Source organism: Sciurus vulgaris (assembly GCF_902686455.1).
Source record: "Sciurus vulgaris genome assembly, chromosome: 7".
In the NCBI taxonomy this organism is placed as follows: domain Eukaryota; kingdom Metazoa; phylum Chordata; class Mammalia; order Rodentia; family Sciuridae; genus Sciurus; species Sciurus vulgaris.
Genome location: NC_136467.1, coordinates 151,100,793 through 151,115,559, shown reverse-complemented (window position 1 = coordinate 151,115,559; position 14,767 = coordinate 151,100,793). Strand labels below are relative to the sequence as shown.

Sequence of the window (14,767 nt, the reverse complement as noted above, 5' to 3'; positions counted from 1 at the left end):
TCCCGAAGACCCTCGCCTGTTTGTTTCTACAGGATTGATCGCGTTGTGTTTGTGTTCAGGTCTGGGATCCATGCATGGTCTTCCAGAGGCGCGGGGTCTGATCCGAGGCTCACTCTTGCCTGGGAAGCCTGTCGGCTCCAGCGCCGCTCACTGAGAGGGCCTGTCCCCAGGGCCTGTCCCCAGGGCCTCGCTCCTGCACCTCTTGCTGTGTCAGCTGGGCATGCTCAGGTCCGTCCTAGGCTCCTCCTTCTGTCCCGCCCGACTGTGTCTGTCCCTCCGTCGCAGTAGCTACGTGAGCCTCAGGGTGCAGCAACTCCTACATCATTCTTCTTTCTAAAAATTATCAGTTACGCTAGGCCCTTTGCCCTTCCTTGGGGTTTTTGGAATAAATGCTGGGGATCCCCCAGGAGACTTTTATTTAGTTGGTCTGGAATGGAGCCCTGGCCTTAGTATTTTTTAAAAACTCCCCCAGGTGAATCTGATGTACATCCAACACTGTGAACTTTGATTAAAAGTGAGACACGCCTACAGGAAAATTGCTCTTGGAGAATAATGACTCAAGGGTGGAAAGTTTAAAGACTAGGTAGAGCCCTTCAGGTGGCTCATGCCGGTAATCCCAGCTGCTCCAGAGCCTGAGGCAGGAGGATTGCAAGTTCAAAGCCAGCCTCATCAACTTAGTGAGGCCCCAAACAACTTATTGAGACCCTGTCTCAAAATAAAAAGGACTAGAGATGTGGCTCAGTGGTTAAGGGCCCCTGGGTTCAATCCTTGGTACCAAAAAACTTTAGGAAAAAAGAATAGGTGGAATCTTCTAAGAAAATTGGCTATGCAATGAAATTTAAACAAGTGAAAGGAGGGAAGAAAAATTATGATTTCTCTCCAGCTCCTCATTAAATGACATTAAATTAGTCAATGTCTTCACTAAATTCCATGCAAGTAGGAGTTTATGTTGAAAAAAAGTAGCTCAACCAATCTTTTAATTTAAAAAACTTAAAAAAATTTTTTTTAGTTGTCAATGGATTTTTATTTTATTTATATGTATGTGGTGCTGAGAATCGAACCCAGTTCCTCACACATGCGAGGCAAGCACTCTACCACTGAGCCACCACCCCAGACCCCTTAAAAAACTTTTTGAATTTTATATTTTATTGGCATATAATAATTGTATGCTTTTATGGAGAATGCAGAGATAATTTGGTGCCTGTATACAAGGTGTGATGCTCAAATCAGGGTAACTGATTATTATTTCTTTGTTTATAATTTCTTTGTGCTAGGAAACTATTTCTTTATGAAATATATGACACAGAATTGCCGTGGTCGCGATGGCAGCCTTTGCCATGGAATCCCAGGGAGCCACGCTGGAATCTGAACCAATGCTGTTGGGTTCACCACGTCTCCAAAGCCAGCAGTTAATGCCCAGTTCTTACCTGGAGTTTTGATGGGGGATTTGCCAGCTCCAGTGCCTCCACAAGTGGATTAGGGTAGGAATGATGGGATGAGGTCACCTTTACTTGCTGGTGTGTCACCACCACAGCCAGTTGTACCAGCTCGTCAGGATAAAATTGGAACTCCACCTGTTAGAAGTATAGATGATGACATTTCTAGTCCAGGGCTTGGATCAACCCCTCGAGCTTCAAGAAGACAGATGGACATTTGAGTCAGGCAGAGTCCTTTGGTTGGAGTTACAGCTACTACCCTTGGAACAGGGCAAAGTATGTTTAGTCCAGCAAATATTGGTCAGCCATGGCAGACAACACCATCTCCTGCCCATGAGGACTCTCTTTAGACTTCAGGAGGTTCTCTGACTTCAGAAAATCACCTCGATGACACTTGGGTGACTGTCTTTGGGTTTGCACAAGCACCTGCTTCCTATATATTACTACAGTCGGCACGGTAGGTATGGAAATAATAAAACATGTGATGTCTACCATAGGAAACTGGATGCACATTCATCATCAATCTAAGCTGCAGGCTCGGAAAGCCTCAAGCAAAGATGGGAGAGTACTCGGAGCATCCATCATGACTGGAGTAAAACCACGCAGAGATAGAGGTGTTGTGGAAAACAGCGACCGATGTGCTTTGACATCTCTATCTCTAGCCTTTACACCACCAATCGAACCTCAGGCACAGCAACACAACCTGGAAGCACTCCTAGAATTCCTACTGTGAATAGCTTTGTCGTCACAAAGCTTCCCTAGTGACTACCAGGTTACTTCTGACAGAGACACCAAAAGAGATGAAAGTCTTGTATCCAGAACAATGGAGTACATGCTGGGCTGTAGCACGGTAAGAGCTAGGGACTCAATTATCAAGGAGGTCGCCACCCTGAGACCAGAATCAGCCAGGCGCTGCCCGTTTCCCTGGGGTGATGGCATGAGCACTCTTGGCTATGCTGGATACCATCTCGCTCTTCTTCAAGAAACCTTTTTCTTTAAGGACATAGCCTGTGTGTAGCTTGCCCCTTAAAAGAGGCTTGAGATACATTTCAAAGAAAACTGAAGTTCTCCGTAGATAGATGTTTATGCTTCCAAGACAGTGCAGGCTTAAACACAAAATTCTCAGCACTGATTATGATTAAATAGCTGAATTGGTGGCAAGTCTCTGTAGTCTTCATGAGAAGGCAGGTGAATTTCCTGAAGGAGAGAGAACTGTAGCTGCTTCTGCCAAGACACAAAGATCATACTTCACAATTCGAATGATGGTTTTTTAGCTTAGAAATTATTTAATATTTTAATTGTGTATGTCTTGTTGTGGATTGTCATCTTTCAGTATTCAAAAATCCAAACGTTCTTTTAAAAAACCTACTACTAAAATTTCTTGATAATAAACTTTGTCAATTAAACGTAAAAAAAATAATAAATTATCTGATAAGTTGTTATGAATTACATAGCTCAACTAATCTTGAGGAAGTTTCCAAAAACTGAAAACAATTGGTTTCCAGTCACTGAATTCTTACTTGGTTGATCCCACAAAAGACCTGGGTGTTGCTTTGGCCACACCTGTTGGGGTAAAATACACTGCATAGCTGCGGTGCTACTTGGTCATGTGACAGCATTTCCTTCTCTATGCAGATGCCGATAAGAAGCAGGGCTGAAGGTTGATGGAGTTTTATTATTATTATTATTATTATTATCATCAGTAGTAGTACTAGTAGTATCTGCAGTACTGGAGGTTGAACCCAGTGAGGTGCTCTAATGCTGAGCTACTTACCCAGCCCTCTTTATATTTTATTTATATTTATATTTTATTGCTAAATTGCCCAGACTGGCCTCAGACTCATGATCCTCCTGCCTCAGCCTCCTGAGTAGCTATTACAGGTGTGCACCTCCATACCTGGTTTTATCAAAGCAGTGGTAACAACCAGCTGTAACCTCCTTCTCCTTCTTCAAAACAAAAACAAAAACAAAAAAACAAAAACAAATCTATACAACCAGACCTCCTGGACACCCTTTCAGGAACACTTATTCTGGGTTCGCGTTTTCCCTGGGTGGCCATCCTCCCTTTGGCTTGAATAAACTCTTTGTTCTTTCGCTTGGTGCCTCGCCTGGCCCTGGAGGTAGACATTAGCACCCACGTGGACTTGACTCTCCTCAAGGCTGCTGTCTGCGCTGTCCACAGTATTAGTGCCAGCAATTGCAGGAGGCCATAACTCCTGCACCAGGTCCCGACAGACCAGGCTAAAAATCAAAATGGAGTCCCTCGTGCCAAAGCTCCCCATCACCAGCCAGACACTAAGCTGTTTATCTGACCTTCCGAGAAATCAGGATTAGAGAGATAACTGCCAAATTTCCCCCAAAAGTCCAGTTTTAGTCCCTATAGCAGTGAAATTTCGTCTGTCTTAATCCTTCCACCTAAGAAGTAACCTGAAACAACCTGGTCCTAACTGATCACTTATTCTCCTATTGTTCTCTGCCTATCCCTGCCTATCGGGAAAAGTAACTGAAATAACCAACCTGCTTCTTTGTTTCTGCTTCCTTCAGCCTTCTCCACCTACAGAACCAGCCTCCTTTGCTCAGACCATCAGAATTCACAGGATGGAGTGTCGCCCAATTCCAGCCTGGAAATAAAGCCAGGGAAAATGTTCACAAATTGCTGTCGTTTGTCCTTTGACCCTGGGACACAGAAACCTGTTTTCCCTTACATCTTCTCCCCGTTGCCCAGCAGGCTCCTACTCTCCGCCCCACGGTAAGCTGAGAGTTTGTGGCGACCTCATTTGGAAGGCCTGACAGATCTGCAGAGAGGATGCTCCTGGTGGTCTGTTTTCTTTGGAGCCCGTCTTCTTGAACTGCTTCCCCCCTGGAATACTCTCCTTGCCTTCTCAGCAACAGAGATCGTCCCCTTGCCAAAGTGTAGTTAGCTAGGCGAGGAAAGTTCCAGTGCTCTACGGCAGGGGTGGCTGGAGCCGGCGCCCAGGGCATGTTCCCTGAGGGACTGAGCGGGCTCGGTTCAGGGTCCCAGCCCGAGAGACCACGACCGTGTGGGCTGGCAGTGAGTACACCCGCCTTCCACCGCCACCTGCTGTACACGTGCATGCGTGTGCCCTGGGAGGAGGCGCAATCATACCTGTGAATTTAAAAGAAAGCCCCTCCACATGGTTCTCGTGACCTCACTGAGGATCTGACCCCTCGGTCGACAGGTCCCTGCCTTTGTGGAATCGCTTCCATAGAAGGCACGGGCTCTGTGTCAGAAGCCTCCTGAGGAGGGTTCCAGGCCTGACCTGCCCTCTCTCCTCAGCCTCCCTCCGGGGACCTTCCCACCTCCCTACTTCACCTGTGCCCTTCCCAGGGCACCTGCCCCCTCACCCCGGCCTCTGGGACCTCACGTTCTCTCTGCTGCCCACATCCCCGTGGGTTCCAGGCCCTCCCCATCTGAGTTCTGAAGTTAGAAAGTTTCTGTCCTCATGACGCAGTTGTGGGGTCGCCCATGTGAGTTCAGAGGTGACGGAGCCTGTACCATGGGGTTCCAGGGATCATCTCGCGGTGACCTGGCGGCCCTCCTAGCCGCGTACGGTTGCACGATGACAAGATTGCGCAGTGGCACGCTTCCCAGAGCGCCTCCCTGCCCACCACGTGAGGTCTCCCGGGCGGGGTGCTGCCAGCTGTGGCACAGCTGTGACTGCTTAGCGGCCCAGGCGAGGAGCCGCCTTGAGGAGCAGACTCCTCCGTGTTGCAGCTGCGAGTTGTTCTTTCCGTGTCAGCTAAAACTTTTTGTAGTCACTTATGAGAAAACAGGCAAGGTCACTGGAGTCCCTCTGGTTCCTCCTTGTAGGTGGCCTAGAGTAAATTTCACATGAAACTGAGCAGGCCCAGAAGCATTCACATGCACCCTCTTGTCTTTTGAACATGTGCTCTGTGACCTTGAACTGAGCATGCCCAGTGACTCCAGATTTCCCTTTTGAACGTCAGCCTTGAACTAAGCATGCTCAGAAATGTGTGGTGGCACATGCCTGTAATCCCAGCAGTTTGGGAGGCTGAGGCAGGAGGATTGAAAGTTTAAAGTCAGCCTCAGCAACTTAGCAAGACCCTGTCTCAAAAAAAAAAAAAAAAAAAAAAGCAAAAAGAAAAAACAAAACAAAACAAAACGAACAAACAAAAAACGGACTGGGGATGTTGCTCAGTGGTTGGTTACCCCAGGTTCAATCCCTGGTGCAAAATAAAAACCCAAACAAAGCAAAACAAAACTAAAAAACATGCCCAGCTGTACTTGTGCTTTCCTATCTGAACATGTATAGAGCAAGCTTTTCAAGTAACCCCAGAGCTGTCCTTGTCAGTACAAGTGGCCCCTCCAGCTCTTTTCACCCCTGGGCTTTGACTCGCCAAGAGAACCTCTGCTAGTTTCTCTCCGTTAGTTTCTTCCTGGGCTTTTCCACTTATAGACCTGAACTGAGCATCGCACCTGGCACAAGGTGGTGTCGCCACCCGACTTCACCACAGGCTCCTTCGGGCAGGGGCTATGTCTTCTGTTCTCTCTGTCGTCCTCACTGAGAACTGGAGACAACATGCGGTGTAGCCAGAAGAGTCTGAGCTCAGAGAAGAATGTGGATTCTGGGGTCTCAGTAGGTAGACAACGTGCCCGAGGATGCCTGAGTCCTGTTCCCTGGAACTGGTGGCTACCTTAGGTTTCTCGGCAAGAGGAAATTAAGGCTGCAGACAGAACGAAGGCTGTCAATCAGCTGGCCTGAAGGAGGGAGATTATCCAGATGGACTCCACATGGTCACTGGGGTCCAGAAAGGACGGAAGAGGGAGCAGGAGAGTGGCGTCCAGGTGGTGAGATGCGAGAAAGACTTGGCCAGCCGCTGCTGGCTCTGAGGGTCGGAGAGGCCACGAGCCAGGGAGCATGGCTTCCTCTAGAAGGAGGAAAGGCAGGACGACAGATTCCCCTCCAGAGCCACCATGCAGGAGGGCCCCGCTGGCACCCTGACTTCAGCCCACTGCGCGCATTTTGAACTGCCGATGCACACAACTTCGAGATAACGTTTTTGTTGTTTTTAAGTCATTAAGTTTGTGATGATTTGTCACAGGGCTGTAGGAAACTGATCCTGAGAGTACAGTTGCTGCCACTTATTAGTTTTATATGAATTTTGGCAAATGGCTTGATCTTTTTATCCTCCAAGCAAGATTATAAAACATGAACTTTGAAGGACTCTTTTCAGGACTCAAGGAATTAGCAGGGAAGCACAATACCCAGTACGTTGTCCATTAACCCTGCCTCCCCCCTTTCTTTGGTACTGGGGATTTAACTCAGGAACACTTTACTGCTGAGTTACATCTCCAGTGCAATTGATTGATTGATTGGTTGATTGATTGATTGATTGGCAGGACCTCACTAAATTGCTGAGGCTGTCTCAACCTCCTGAGTTGGTGGGATTACAGCAGCATGCCACAGCAACCAGCTCATGAATTCTCTTTCTTACAGAGATGACCAGTTCTAGCTTTTGACTTGATCCAGCCATTTCTAATGTAATATCCTTCACTAATGATGTTAACTTTTGCTTGAACACATCAAGGAACAGGGAGCTCCCTCCATTTACTCTATTTTTATACTTTTGATTGTTACAAACATGTTATTCTAATTTTTATGTAATAGTTGTATTGTGTATTTTGCAATTAATTGGAATAAATAACCACAGGGACATATTGACTTACAAGGTGCTTTCATGGAAATTAGAAAAAAGACTTTCCCATTTCAAGAGGATTTCTTCTGTTTGAAATAGTTGCACTGATTTTTTTTAATGGGGCATTTTGTTGCCACCCATCAGAATTCTGCTGCAAATCTGTGATGTCTGCAAAGTGAACGGTGCTCCCTTACATGCCCCCAGTTGCAGAGTGTACCACCTACATACTGCAACGTGGCACCCCCAACACCTCAATGTAGCACCCCAACCCATACAGACTTGTACAGAACTTTTCAGGTTTAAAACGTTTTCACAAGAGCTGGGGATGCAGCTAAGAGCACTTACCCAACATGTACAAGGCTCTGAGTTCTATCCCTAGCAACACCGAAAAAAGTTCTCACTGTAAAGTGATTTCATTGGCCATTCACAAGAATGTATAAAATGGGAAAGTATTTTAATTTTATGTATGAGGCAACAGAGGTTTTTGATTATTTAGAGTGAGCCTGGGGAACGTCTCAGTGGTAGATTTCCTGCCTGACATGCAGGAGACTCTGGGTTCTGTGCCAGCACTCAATAAAGGATTGCTGACCCAGGGAGGTAGTGGGAAATCTCTCTGGGCTCCAGCTGGGACCTGACGTTGTTCCTATCCCTTAAGTTTCATGTCATTTGTGAAATGAAGAGAGTGTCTCTGTGACTTCAGACAATAAGAACCTTCATAAGACTGGGCCCTTGGAGTGACTTCTGAATGCCAGGGACTTTATTTTATGTCACCAGAGTCTCTTGTGATAAAAGGCACATATCCATTTTACAGATGAGGAAAGCACCCCGGCTGTGGAAGTGACTCGCTCCAGTTCTACAGCCTGCGAACACCGAGTGCAGAGGTGGCCACGGCCCGCAGTTCTGTCCGAATCCCAGGCCCCTGTTTTCCTTCCAGACACCCCTGGCCAGTCTCACAGCAGCATGCCTCAAATAACTGTGCATGTGGGCCTCCTGATATTTTTAGAAGTCAGTATCTTTTCCCCCCTTATCTTTGGTTTCCCCCCTATTTCCACCTTTCCTATCTTTTTTATTTTAAAATCTGAGCTCACCAAAGCCTGCAATTAAAACTGTTTCTTTAGATCCCCATCTTCTGTGATCCTTTACAATTAAGAAATAAGAATTCTTCTCTTGACTCCTTCCCGAGATCCTTTTTCCATCTCTAAGAGCTCTCGCTTATTAATTGATCACAGATACTCCATGTCGATACTAGAACTTAATTTAGGGACTCCCAGGGAGTTAGCATCCTTGATAAACCAGACAGACGCGAAACCCTAACCTCGTCACTGCTTTTGATTGAGAAAACATTTCAAAGTCTTATTTTCCTCCACTCAACACATGCCACAAAATGATGGGATTAAGAGTAGAAATAGCTTTCGTGATTATTTCTCCTTTTCTCCTTCATCTTATAGTGAATAAATTAACTCAGAGAGGTTAGGTGACTTAACCAAAACCCTGGAGTGAGCTAGGAAAGACGTCTACATCACAGTCAGACAAAAGCCCAATGCCTCCACGTAACAGGGATCCACGTATTCCAAACTGAGAGTCCCAGGGGACATCTGTTCTCATCGATAGCTTGACATTCATTTCTCCTTTTGGCGGATGAACCATATTTTTTTTTGAAAATTGCCGCCACCCCCTTAGTCTGGAGGATTGGGCTGAGCAGTCAATCCGGGCTGCACGGGAGGGCGTGGCAGGCCGGCCCCCCTCGGTTCAGCTATGCGCCCCGGAGCCCAGAGCCCAGGAGACTTCGCCCTGGCGCTTCTGCGGGGAGGATGCAATGGGAGCTGCGGACAGGAGAGGAAGGGATGCTGCCGGCTAGCTGGCCACCCTGAGGGGAGCGCTGGGGAGACCAGCCATCCGGCCTCAGGATGGCAAACCCAGTCCCGGCAGCCCCGAGCACCCGAGGGCGAAGCAGCCTGCGACACCCTGGGACTTTTCAGTGTCCAAGCTGCCGATGAGGAAGGCAGTAAGCCGCCTTCCTAAGGACACTTGAACTGGGATTTCTGTCGAAATGCTGAAGACCTGGCCAGAAAAGCTAGCGGTTGCCAACAGGGCTGCAGCCCGTAGCTATCAGGGTGGGCAAAGCTCTGGGGAGGAGTTGCATTGTATTGAGTTTAAACCTGATCTCCTGAAACACCTAAGGACAGGCCTTAGCTCTGTGCGGAGGAAACCAGGGAATCAGCCTCTGGATGAGGGGGCGCCTCCTAAGGGTCAGAACCAGCTGGCCATGGGCTCTGTCTGTTCTGCACCCCTCAGTTTTCTCTCTCAGGTTATTTCCAGTTTTGTGTGATGGTTTGTAAGAGATGGGGACCAAGGACAGGCCCTCAGGAGGAGCGTGGCCAAGACAGGTGGCAATCTTAAAATCACAGAGTTTTTGAAGGGGCAGAAGTTTAGCCAAGATAAGTGAATGCTAGGGAAAAAGAAAAGATCTGTTCACACCTTAGGTGCTGGCCACTGAAGACGATCTGTTTTACCATTTTCTTTTCTCTCACAGAACTAGCAACAGTGGCTGGGAGTCTCGATAAGGCAGCTTCACAATCAAGATGGGCAGAAGTTGAACCCGTGCCCTCCCTCTGTCCACAGCCTTCCCCACGGGCTGCACATGGGTCCCCTAGGTCGGTTATTTTCTTGGAAAAACTAGTTGACACAAAATGTTTGCTCCTAAACTAGAATCCCTCTGCCCCACCCAGTCAATCAGAAGAGCAGGAACGTTCTCTGTGCTGCGCTGTTCTGTGTGACCTGCGACAGGTTTGGGTGGGCTTTATAAATATGTTCAGTAAATGTCTGTCCCAGCAAATGATTATTGGTTTCATATTTCTCTTCTTACTTTAGAAGCCATTTTCTGCCTTTGTTGTAAAATGTTGTGAATGCTTACACAATTGACATCAAAATATTAAACTTAGGCTTTTTTTTCTAAGGACGCTAGGGATTGAACCCAGGATGTGTGGGAGTAAGGGCTCTACCATTGAGTCACATCTCAATGTTTTCCTTTTAACCTACAATGATAAGCACGTAGCCAGGCCTGGCTCTAGTTCCAGTTAATAGATACGTTTAGTTTCCATATGCTTTATATAAACTGTTATTACATCCCACCTCACGGTAGCATATTGATGCATTTATTTCCTCTAATAAATCACTCTGAGATGAAGGACTATGACATATCAAACTCCATATGAGTGGTACATGGTGGTGCATGCCTGGGAGCCCAGCAACGGGGGAGGCTGAGGCAAGAGGATCACAACTGGAGACCAGTCTCAGCAACTTAATGAGGCCCTTTGCATCTCAAAATTGAAAGTGTTGGGGTATGTGGCTCAGTGGTTAAGAGCCTCCAGGTTCAAGTCCCATACCACACACACACACACACACACACACACACACACAAGGCAGATGGATCCAAGATTATACCAGGTGCTGTTTACTAGGGACTTAGAAGCCTGTCATGGGCAGCAGCAAGACCAGAAGATCTCCATACTCCATGGAAGGAGGAAGGGGCTTACATGCTCAGCAAGAAAAGGGTGGTCTGAGGCCAACCAGAATGTAGCTGGCCTTTCTCAAGAACTACTAACATGTCTAATGTTTGTTAAGAAATACACTAGGCATTAGTTACAGGTACGACCCCCTCAGCTGACTACCTGAACAACTCTGTGTGTACTACAAGGTTTGGTGTGTGTGCCAGGGTCACCAGGCAGGCAAAGCGGTCACAGTCAAGATGGCTGTAGGCACATCAAACTGGATCCCTACAGACACATAGCTTATCCTCTATCTTCTCCTATGTTTTTAGAAAGTGAATATGCTTTTTAAAAATAGCAGCTCCAGGTTTCTGGAGAGTACAAGGAACTCCCACATACTCTACTTCCCACCCCGTTTCCCTTCTCTTTGGCTTTATGAGGGTGTCCGTGGGTTGCAATGGATGGTCGACGCACTATCTGAACTGAACTTTCGATTGGCACGAGGGTTCCCTGCTTGTTGAACCCTGATGGGTCTGGATGAGTGTGGAACGACGTGGACGCCTCCTTTCTGCAGGAGACGTTATGGTTTTATGGCTCTGATGTACGCTGGGCTCCACCTACTTGTCCCTTCCTCCCTCCCCCTGCCCCGTCCCCTAGCAACCAGTGATCTTTTTATGACCCATCGTTCTGCCTTTCCCAGGATGTCAGAAGGTCGAACAGCACGGGGCCCAGTCTTCCTGCATTTGAGGCTCCTCCACTTCTTGACCCGGCGCGAGAGGCCACCTCTCAGTACCATGCAGAGTCTCCCTCGCCTGGGTCCACCACAGTGGATTTCCCTGGCTTCGTGTCCATCTTGGTGGCTCTGATGGCTAATGTCACGTGTCGGCCTGTCTAGTCCAAGAGACATCCCGATAGCTGGCCAGGAAGATTTCGGAGGTGCCTGTCAGCGTATTACTCAGGGAGATTGCATTTGAATTGGTAGAGGGAGCTGGGTCTCCCTCAGCAGTGTGGGTGGGCTGGGGCCTGAACAGAAACCAAAGGTGGAGGAAGGGCAGGTCTGCTCTCTCTCTCATGGCTGGACATTCTTCTTCTCCTGCCCTTGGACACAGTGGGCCCGACTCTTGGACCTTTGCATGGGGACTGGGTCCTGCCCTTCTGGGTCCCTGGGTCTCAGCCTTTGGGCTTGGACAGAAAGCACCATTGGTTTCCTTGGGCTTCCAGCCTGCAAACTGCAGATGGTAGGATTCTGCAGCCTCCATCAACACATGACCCACAGCCTCATAACCAATCCCTGTCTGTCTCTGTCCGTCAGTCTATCCATCCATCTGACTTAAACAGTTGCCTAAGTGTTTCACTTTGGTTCTGTATGCAAGTTCTCGGGCATGCTGTGTGGTGGAGATCACCCTTCATCTTTTCCCACGGGGACAGATTTCCAGATGTTTCCTTAGCTTCTCTGCCTTTCCCACTGGTCTACAATGCCAGCTCTGTCCTGTATCAAGTTGACGTTCATGCTCTGACCTGTTTCTTTCTTTTTTTTTTTTTTTTTTCTGACCTGTTTCTAAGCTTGCCATTTCATCCCACTGGGACAACGCTGCTGGGCTGTGGTTACTACAGCTGTGTGACCGGTCTCTGTGTCTGCCAGGGCGAGTTCTCTGATGCAGTTCTGCAGGAGAGCCCAGGGCCTGTGCATGCCCGGCAAGCAAGCCACCTGCCCCGAGCCACATCCTCGGACATTGGTATTTTATTTTGAGACAGAGTCTCGCCAAGCTGCCCGGGTTGTCCTCGAACTCACCGTCTGCTGCCGCAGCCTCCTGAACAGCTGAGGTGACAGTACCCACCACGGGGCCTGGTCTGCCTTCTCTTTTCTTTGTCTTTCACCATCTTGTCTTTGGTGGCTGGTTTCCAGACACTACAAAAGGGATTTTTTGAAACAGTGCAAATTCTGGGCCAGAAAGATTTCTTAAATAAAACAAAGATAATGGGAAAGATGGATAAATATGACTAAATTAAGACTATTTATTAAAAAAACCATGGAGAGTATGCTGAAAGTTGGGAGATGTTTTCAACAATTATGACTGATTAATGCTCAATATTAGTATCTACAACATTAAAAATACTCCCCAAATTAAAAAAAAACAAAACAAAACAAAAGCAAATTATAGAAAAATAGGATTAAAGTAATCAACATTTCAGAGAAAGCGACACATGAATGGCCAAGAGAGAAGTTAAAAGATGCTCAATTTTATTTCTACTAAGAAAAAAATAATGAAAGTGCTTCATCCTCTTTGGTTTGGCAAAAATTAATAAGGCCAATAATACCAAGTGTTAGGTTGTGGAGCATTTGGAATTGGCACCCTGCTGGAGGGAGAGTAATCGGTAAACAGCCATGTTGGAAAACCGTTTGGCCTTATCTTTTAATGATGAATGTGCATCCAGCCTGATCTGGGAGCATTCACTCCTAAGATATATACTACAGAGAAATTCTTGGACCTGGTTATTAGGAGTCAAGAATATTCATGATGGCAATGTTTTCTAAAATGAAAAATCTGGAAACAACTACAATGTCCATGTATCAAGTAATTGTTAAATAAATTGAAGTATATTTTCTACAAAGGAATACTATATAGCAAAAATGGTTACACTATTTTAAGATATCTCTATGTAGACAAATCTTGCAAATGTAATATTGAGTAGAAAACCCCAAAAGTTAAAGAAGATCTAACCTTTCTTCTTTCTTTCCTTCCTTCCTTCCTTCCTTCCTTCCTTCCTTCCTTCCTTCCTTCCTTCCTTCCTTCCTTCTTTTTTTCATTCTTTGTTTCTTGTGCTGGGAATTGAACCCAGGGCCTTGTGCATTCTAGATTCTAGACGAGCAGGAATTTTTAGAGAGAGGTCAGAACAGATACATTCAACAATATATGCTTAGAGATATATACGTAAGTGATAAAGGCACAAAAAGAAGCAAGTAAATAATTAACACAAAATCCAACTTGCTTTACTTCTGAGAAGGAGCATGTAGGAATTTTTTTTAAGGCACTGACTTTCAGACATTTTGTTAATGTCCCCCTTCAAGGAGTTTGAAAAAGCATGTATTTGCTCCTTGTGTTAGTTAGCTTTCCATCACTATAACACAATACCTGAAGTAGTTAACTCATAAAGAGTAAAGGTTCAAAGTTTTGGACATACCAGTTCATGATCAACTTGGCTCCATTACTTTGGGTCTGGCTAGTCAGTGTATCACAGCAGAAGCACGTGGTTGAACAAAACTACTCACCTCATGGCTAGGAAGCAAAAGACAGGGAACAGGAAAAAGTTGGGGTCCAACAGTCCCGTTTGGGGACATGCCTCCAATGATCTAAGGATTTCCCACTAGGTTCTTCTTCTTCTCCTCCCTCTTCTTCTTTTTTGGCACCAGGCATTGAACCTGGGGTGCTCAGCGTCTGAGCCACATCCCCAGACTATCTTTTTGTTGTTATTGTTGTTGTTGTTTGTTTGTTTGTTTTGAGACAGGGACTCACTAAATCACTTAGGGTCTTACTAAGTTGCTGAGGCTGACCCTAAATCCATGATCCTCCTGCTTTTCAGCCTCCCAAGCTGCTGGGATAGGAGGTGTGTGCTACTGCACCCTGCTGGGTCCCACTTTTTAAAGTTCCTATCATCATCTGGGCTCAGTGGTGCTTGCCTGTAATCCCAGCAGCTTGGGAGGCTGAGGCAGGAGGATCGGAGTCCAAGGCCAGGCGTGGCAAATTAGTGAGAACCTGTCTCTGAAGGAAATTGAGAAAACAGGCTGGGGATGCAGCTCAGTGGTAGAGCTCTTGCCCAGCATGAACCCTTTAAGGCCCTGGTTTCCATTCCCAGTATGTTGACAAGAAAAAAATAATACTTCCTTATGCCTTAAATAAAATGATGGAGTGGTTCTCACTGCTTGGGAGGATGAGACAGGAGGACAATTTGAGCCTAGAAGTTCAAGGTCAGCCTGGGTAACAGTGAAACCCTGTCTCCAAAAATGTTTGTGGGTGGAAAATGTGCTGAAGGGTCTTTGGGAAATAGTGATGTTTGATATTCACTGTTAAGGCATTTGGATATCTGCACCTTCAGTAAACTGCGGCAGGACTGCTGCGTGTGGGTGGTGGAAAAAAGAAGCCAGAGGACCAGAAAGATCAGGAA

General features: G+C 46.7%; 1 pseudogene across 1 annotated transcript; it reads left to right on the top strand.

Annotated features, from left to right (window-relative positions):
• The first annotated feature begins 1,322 nt into the window (after nucleotides 1–1,322).
• LOC306665802 (nucleoporin NUP35-like) lies at nucleotides 1,323–2,454 on the top strand (annotated as a pseudogene). The gene has a single exon. The product of its transcript is annotated as a nucleoporin NUP35-like (transcript).
• Nucleotides 2,455–14,767: the final 12,313 nt, after the last annotated feature.